General features: G+C 40.1%; 1 pseudogene; it reads left to right on the top strand.

The window, feature by feature from the left end:
* Positions 1-7,481: 7,481 nt before the first annotated feature.
* Positions 7,482-7,601, top strand: LOC112472906 (annotated as a pseudogene).

Genomic DNA, 7,601 nt, shown 5'->3' with positions numbered 1-7,601 from the left:
GGAGCAGGTCCGTCACCAAGAGAATCCACTTGTGGATGAGGCCACTTTAAGAGGCTTCTGCCACTGCTGCTGCCACAGCCTCTGTCTCACTTAGCTGCTGGAGACCAGGCAGCCCCGTGTCCTCGCCCCATCCTACCTTCTGCCCTTGCAGGGTGATTTCTGGGATTTCTCCCTAGTTGTATAGCTTGTTCATCTAGACCTCAGGCAATTTCCCTTGCTGTTTGCTCCTTGTTTTTGTCACAACTTTTTTTTTTTTTACACCTACAGCACCTGGTATTCCTAGGTGGTCTCCCATCCAAGTACTAACCAGGCCCGACCTTGCCTAGTTTCCGAGAGTAGACGAGATTGAGGGCATCTGTCACAGCTTTGATTTGGTCGCCAGAGGAATGAACAGATCCTCTATCATCTACGCCATTTTTTTTTTCTCCTGTAAGTGTCTCTTGAGGGCTCAAAAGCAAGGCCAGTTTTATGGGCTTGTGTCCCATAGTCTTATAGAGCCCTATGCTTAGAAGAGCTCCGTGCTTTGTTGAATGCTCTGTTGTAATGGTCTTGAAATTCTTTATATTTTTTGAAAAAGGGGTCCTCATTTTCATGTTCCATTGGGTCCTACAAATTATGTAGCTGATCCCATTCAAAAGGAGATACTTGCCAGAGAATTATTAACTGAAGTTGCCAAATTAAATTAGAAGCATTGTTTTTCTAATGTTGTACACTGAATTGTTTCCGTTAGTACTAGTAAACATAGTATCCATAAGCTACTATTGCTGTTGATGTTGTGTTAGGAACAATAGTTGTAGAATTAATAGGAGTAATATTAACTCAACAGTACTTTATATTGACTCCCCCATTTATTCATTTAACCTGGGATATCTCCTTTGTCTCTATTTTCTCATCTGTAAAAGGGCAGTGACGTTACAGCTGCCCTTCCTAACCCTAGATAAAGCTAATTGTTGGGATCAGATTGAAATGCTCATGGAAGTGCTTGTGATCTGTAAAGATTGAAACAGATGGCAAATATTATTTGTTCTCCTACCCAGCATGGAATCTGGGTGGCAACCACCTGCCTGGGGATTCTGGAGGCCTGAGTTGGGCCCAGCAATGAGGCTGCTCTGGCCCATGACTATAAAACTGGTATCCCAGGGGGTCCTAAAGCCAGAAAATCAGTGCCTCGGAAATCTCTGTCAAAAGGGCTGGGTTAAGGCATTTGGATGGAAATCACAGATATGCAGACAGGGCTAAAGGGTTGAGAAGCGAGGACAGGAAGTGCAGCTGAAAAAGCTAGGCTCCTCTGAGCTCCTGATGCTTTGCCACAGGGCTTTTTCTAGGACTCCTGCAGGGTTGGGGAGGGAATGGTCAAGGGTGCCAGCCACCTCAGATTGCCATAGAAGTGTTCTTGTTGCCCCAAACAGAATTGTATTCAGAGTTGCCAATATCTAAGTAAGAAAAGGCAACTTTTATTTTCATTGTGTGAAGGAACTCGTTTTCCTGGATGTGAAGGAGAAAAGTGGCACAATGGAGACCTTGAGGATGTCATCTAATACCATGTGGTTTTTAAGTTTGCAAGAATGCCTGTCAATGACTTCCCGAGAGTCTATTTAAATAATTTCAGGATTTTGCTATAATGCAATAGAGAGGTGAAAGTAGCACTTCAAATGAGGCTACAGAAAATGCCATTTGAGATATGTTGGTAATGTCTTTCGTCACTGTTGCGACACGGCGATCAACAGTTTGCCTCATTTCACATATCAGAAATCGCTGAAGACTGTTTCCTGTGGGTGGCAGAAGTGAAGATAGGGATGTAGCCTTTTAGGAATGAGTATCCAGAAGAAGGCTTTTGGTTTCCTGGCTAAAATGATATAGTGTATTTGGTTGCATGTCTCTATTGGGAAATGGGAGGAGTACTATATTGTGTCAGAATGCAGAGGAAGTAGTGGCTGGGATGTATTTGCATTACTTTAATTTTTTTTGTACCTGAGTTTGAGTATTAGTTTCAGATTGAGGCAAGGGCTGCAGACCCGATAAACCAATAGCAAAGAGCCAATGTCTGGTCTGTGATTAGTTCAGATCTGGGACTTCCAGTTTCCTAACAACTTGGCTTGGGCAGGATGCATGACAACCTAGATTCAGACTGGAGACAGGGCTAAGGATGCCGATTGGTCAACTGAATTTGTGCTAAAGAGGCTTTGAACATGCCACTGACCGTGTGCATTTTTGAGAGGGAGCCTGCAAAGGGGAGTTGGCTGTCACACACAGAGATCTGGGGGCAGGTGCAATGATGCCTGTGTGTAAGGATGAAGAGCAGGGAGTGTCCTGTGGGTGGGGCTTCACGAATTAGTTGGATGGGGGCTGTCTGTGCAGATGCCTGTAACTGACTTAGGTCAAGCCCCGCTCAGGTTGGAATCAGGGCTTTTTTCGAGCTTCCTGCTTGAAATTTCTACTGTGTTTCCAGACCAACCAAGAGAGTCTACACCTGTTGGTAAAGGTAGGTTGAGAGCTCAGCCATGATCTCATTTATAATATAGGAAAATTTCCAGCACTTCTCTTAGGACCCCACTGGAGACTGAGGACCAAATAAGAGAAGGTGATAATATAGTCTCAGAGTTGGAAAGAACCCTTAAAGCCATTTAATGCAATCCCTATATCTCAACTGAAGTCTCTAATAAATAATTTTTCCTTCCCTTTACTTGAACATATCCAAGAATAGGGAAGTTGGTGTTTCCTGAGGTAGGCCATCCATTCTCTGGCCATCTTTGTTAGTTCTGCCTGATATTAGACTAAAATCTGCCTCTCTAGGGTGAACATTCTGAACTCTGGGGCAAGTCACCTCCTGCTGACACATGGCCCTTTTGCTCATTGAAGACAGCTCTTGTCTCATCGAACTCTTCTCTTTGCCTAGCTTCGTTTCTCTTTGCCATTCCCCATTTGATGATTTTGGCCTCTGTTACTCTTGTTTCCTCCTTTCAGTAGTCCAGGTCGTCAGGGTACTAAAGCCTTGTACAATCTGACCTGATGCAATCTGACCTCTTGTTCCTTAAGCTGAATATCTTTCCTCTATTGACTACATGGCATTTATGGTCAGATTGCATTATTGACTCACCTAGTTTCCAGACAGTCGTAAATTCAGCTGGAGGATGCTCCCAAACTGCTTCACTAAGAACTACAGGGATAGCCAGTGTTCCTGACCAAAAGTAGTTCACTCATTGAAAATTAGGTCACAGTGGCACAGGGAGGAACACAGTGGAGGGTAGAAAGTGAGCTGGTGTATTGTCTTTCATTGAGATCTTTAGTACCTATTTTTCTTTTACATATCACTAATTCATTTACATTACATTTTATATGGAGTCTGGGAACCAGAGAAAATATGGAAAAGATACCCTTAAATGGGATTGAGGAATTGTATTAGTCACATGCACTGCTCATGAAAAAGCGGGAATAAGCTTGGAATTTCCTTTCTCTCTTCATGTCCTCCTCCTCTGTCACAGATACCCTTTTGTTTAATATAAGTCTGTTAATGAGGCTTCTGATCGTTCCTACCAGATGTGTAGATTGTTCCAGAAATCAATCACTCTAGTCAACTGGGGACCTCCTGAGTTAATTTGGCCCTTTAACCACCTCATTCTTTGGGTGGGTGCCGAAAATGACAGTCGAGTAGCAGTCCGAAGTCTGCTGCACTAAAAAAAAAAAAAATCCCAACAAAGTGAAAATTCCGTATTTTAATTTTTAACAGAAAATGAAAAAGCTTCTGATCAATTCCTTTGTTTTATTAGAGAATTAGAGAAAATATTTCTTTGCTAATCAAGAAAAGGGAGAATAAGGGCAGACACCACCTTTCCAATTACCCATCTCTTTCAGAGAAGTGAGAACAGCTTAAGACTCCAGAGTCTTTGTGCTGCCACAAATTATCAGTGCAAGCTGGTACAAGCCTTCCATTCTTGGGCCTCAGTACCTTTGTTAATAGATAAAGAGTTTGGACCAAATATCTACTGGCCCTTCCAGCTCTGGCCCTTCCAGTGACTGTGAATCATCTTTACCTTTATTACTATATATTATGCCATTCTGGAGTGGTGGCCAATAGAGAGGCAAAAACCATACCCACTTGGGGGATATTCTTTCACATATACTCCTATAGTAGAAGAGTGTCTTCGCTTCTAGCCCTACTGTCCAGTCCAGACTGTATACTATACATGTGAAATGAAGACCAAACTTTTAAGACTTAGTGCAGAAAAAATAAAAAGCTATTCAATTTTTTAATATTGATTACATGTTGAAATGATAATATTTTGGATATATTTGGCTGTTAAAATATGCTATGAAATTAATTTACTGTGACTTTTCACTTTTTTTCCATGCATTATCTAAAAAATTTTAAATTATATCCATGACCCATGTTATATTTCTATTGGACAGTCCTGGTATAGAGAGTTACTCTTACTGCATAAACTTGACTTCCAATTACTTGGAAATCTCCCAAGGTTGAAACCATCTAAACTTGTGGTTCTCAGTGTTGGATACACTTTAGAATCACATCAGGATCTTTTAAATAAAAGATTCTCCTCCTCCCTATGATTCTGATTTGCCTCCCACAACTCATAGTGACCTTTCTTCTATACTCTGAATTTCTTCCATAAAACCATAGGGTGTGATCATCAAAAAATAAGACTGTTCTACATATGCCAGAAACATGTATGACCCCAAGTTGGACAGCTGCTGGATGAAAGGGAGCTGCAACACTGAAACAGGCTCAGTTTAGACCCTCAACTAGTTCTCAAGAGCAAAAAGAGGGCCTTCTCCTTAGCTCTTCAGTTATTAAAAATCAAGCAGACAGGAAATAGTAATTTGAATTAATTCTGTCTTAGTTGCTGCTTCTTATTTGCATTTCTGAAAGTCAGCTTACTACATTCCATCTGTCCTCCCAGGGGAGATACTTGGCATTGTTTTGTCTATTTTCAGAGAGAAAAATGATGCCCAAAGAGTGTGACCATCTCCTTGGTTAAGGGAATTCCTTCCACCAAATATTTATTATTTTGTTTTGTTTTTTGTATTAATGGGGGCATTTTTCTTCGACTCTTAAGGGGTCTAAAGAAGAAAGCATAGAAAAGGTAGTTTGATTAGAATTAGGCCGCCCTCTAGAGTGGAGCAAGTTCATGTCGATTCCTAGTAACAGGACACATTTTCTAGCCTGACCCTCAAATTCTGAGAGTCACCTTCTCTGAGGTCTACCATCCCCATATGCTCACTAGATCCACAGTGTCTTGTGCTTGGACCCTAGCATGGGCCTTAGATAAAGAGAAAGCTGCTCCTCTCTTCTGCTAGTCCTCTTGGTTCTCAGAGCTGTAGGGCCTGCCCAGCCTCTGTGGATGACTGAAGTTTGAGTCCTGATAATGAATTTGGAACAGGTTTACAAGGTAACTAAAACCCCTAGGTTTTTAAATCAGACTCTACTGAACTGTATCTTGGGATCCCAAGAAATCACAGCTCTTCAGACTCTAGCAAGACTTGAAAAAGAGGTGCTCAGTTACTGTGATTCCGAATGGCCAAATTCAGTGCTACCAACAGTGTTCATAATATCTTGTCATGGCAATGGGGAGGTAGTAAGAGAAAAGTTTCAGTAAGTAATCCTATGTGCCCACAGTTCCCTGAAGCTTTACCAATCCTCTGCTTAGGATTTTTGATTAAATACCACTTCCCCAAGTTAAAGATTAAGTTAAAGTCATCTATATTGTCTGAGTTATTTTAGAGTGGCTCTGCCACTTACTAGTTCCGTGATTTTGGGAAAATAACTTCTCTAAGCTCCACTTGTAAAATAGGAATCACAACAGTACCTACCTCATATTCTTGTGAAGATTTAATGTGTTACTCTACTTATGTCCAGCACCTTGCACAGTTACATGCCCAGAGTAGCAGCTAGGTAAAGGTTTGTTGAATGAATAGATGAATGAATTCATGTATATTAATACTGAAGTGACTATACATGCTTACAGAGATGCCCTCTTTTTGGATCAATATGAAAGTACCAGGGTTTAGTATGGGAGCTAAAACCTAATTAGTTTCTTTATCAAATATTTAGACTCAGTATATTTCTATTCTCCTGGCATTTTTATAGAATAGATGCTAGACATAGATGGGGAGCTAGACAAATCATCTTCTACTGATTGGCTTTGAGTCTCATACTGGCCAGAGTACACAGTTTACATTGCAGAGATATTTTAGGGGATCAAATTGTCCTCAAATGCAAATAAATAAATACATACATACATACATACATACATACATACATACATACATACATACATACAGGATATTTATAGCCCAATGTAAAGAAATTCTATGAAGGAAGGAGATATTAAAATGGATAATCATGAGTTAGAATAGTAATTAGTAACTATAAATTATTGAAACACATACATTTAAGCACTTGAAGAAAAGAGTAGAATTCTCTAAACTGCTTATATAATCTTTCCCCCACCCCAAAGAGAGCAAATTGGTAACTAGTAGCCCAACTTTTTCTAAGAGCAGCTATAAGAGGATAGTAATATGAACTTGACAAGAAGGTATTCTATAGAACCATGATTTTAGATTTTTTTAAAATGTAAGGTGAAGTGTGACAAGATAACATCATGCTTTTTTACTGAGGACAGGTTTTCTAAAAGTTCATCTTCATACTGTAGTTATAATCTAAATTATATTTGAATGAAACTTCAGAAAGAATAAACTTGGAAATGACTTGTATTGGGAGGTAGTTGTGGCTTACAGTGAGTAGAAGTGACAGTCTTTGGAGTTAGGTCAAGTCACCCCTGGCATGATTCAATGCAATTCCAATTTAAAAGCCATATCACCTTCTTGGCTTCATTTTATTTTTCTTAACCTCTTGGATCATTTTCTTTTGGTGTCTCCATGATAGGAGCTCTAAGGAATGGGGGAACTGAGCAGAGAATACAGTCATACATGGCTTAACTACAGGGATAAGTTCTGAGAAATGCATCGTTAGGCAATTTCATCATTGTACGAACATCACAGAATGCACTTACACAAACTTAGATGGTTCAGCTCACTACAATCCTAGGCTATGTGATATAGGGCTATTGTTCCCAGGCTACAAACCTGTACAGCATGTTACTGTACTGAATACTGTAGGAAATTGTAAAAAAAAATGGCATTTATGTATCTAAACATATGTAAACATAGAAAAGGTACAGTAAAAATATGGTATAAAAGATAAAAAATGGTACACCTCCACAGGGTATTTACCATGACTGGAGCTGGCAGGATTGGGAGTTTCTCTGGGGGAACCAGTGAGTGAGTGGTGAATGACCATGAAGGCCTAGGACATTACTGTGCACTACTGTAGACTTTATAAACACTGTACACTTAGGCTACAGAAATTTATGAAAAAAATTCTTTCTTCAATAATAAATTAAACAGCTTACTGTAACGTTTTTACTTTATGAACTTTATTTTTTAACTTTTTGACTTTTGATTGTGTCTACGGCCATGCCACCCTGAACCTGCCTGGATCTCGTCTGATCTCGGAAGCTAAGCGGGGTCAGGCCTGGTTAATACTTGGATGGGAGACCACCTAGGAATACCAGATGCTGTAGGCA

Source organism: Pteropus alecto, unplaced genomic scaffold (assembly GCF_000325575.1).
Source record: "Pteropus alecto unplaced genomic scaffold, ASM32557v1 scaffold139, whole genome shotgun sequence".
NCBI classification, from domain to species: Eukaryota; Metazoa; Chordata; class Mammalia; order Chiroptera; family Pteropodidae; genus Pteropus; species Pteropus alecto.
Note: the sequence above shows the minus strand (reverse complement) of the source record. Positions and strands in the feature narration are given on the sequence as shown.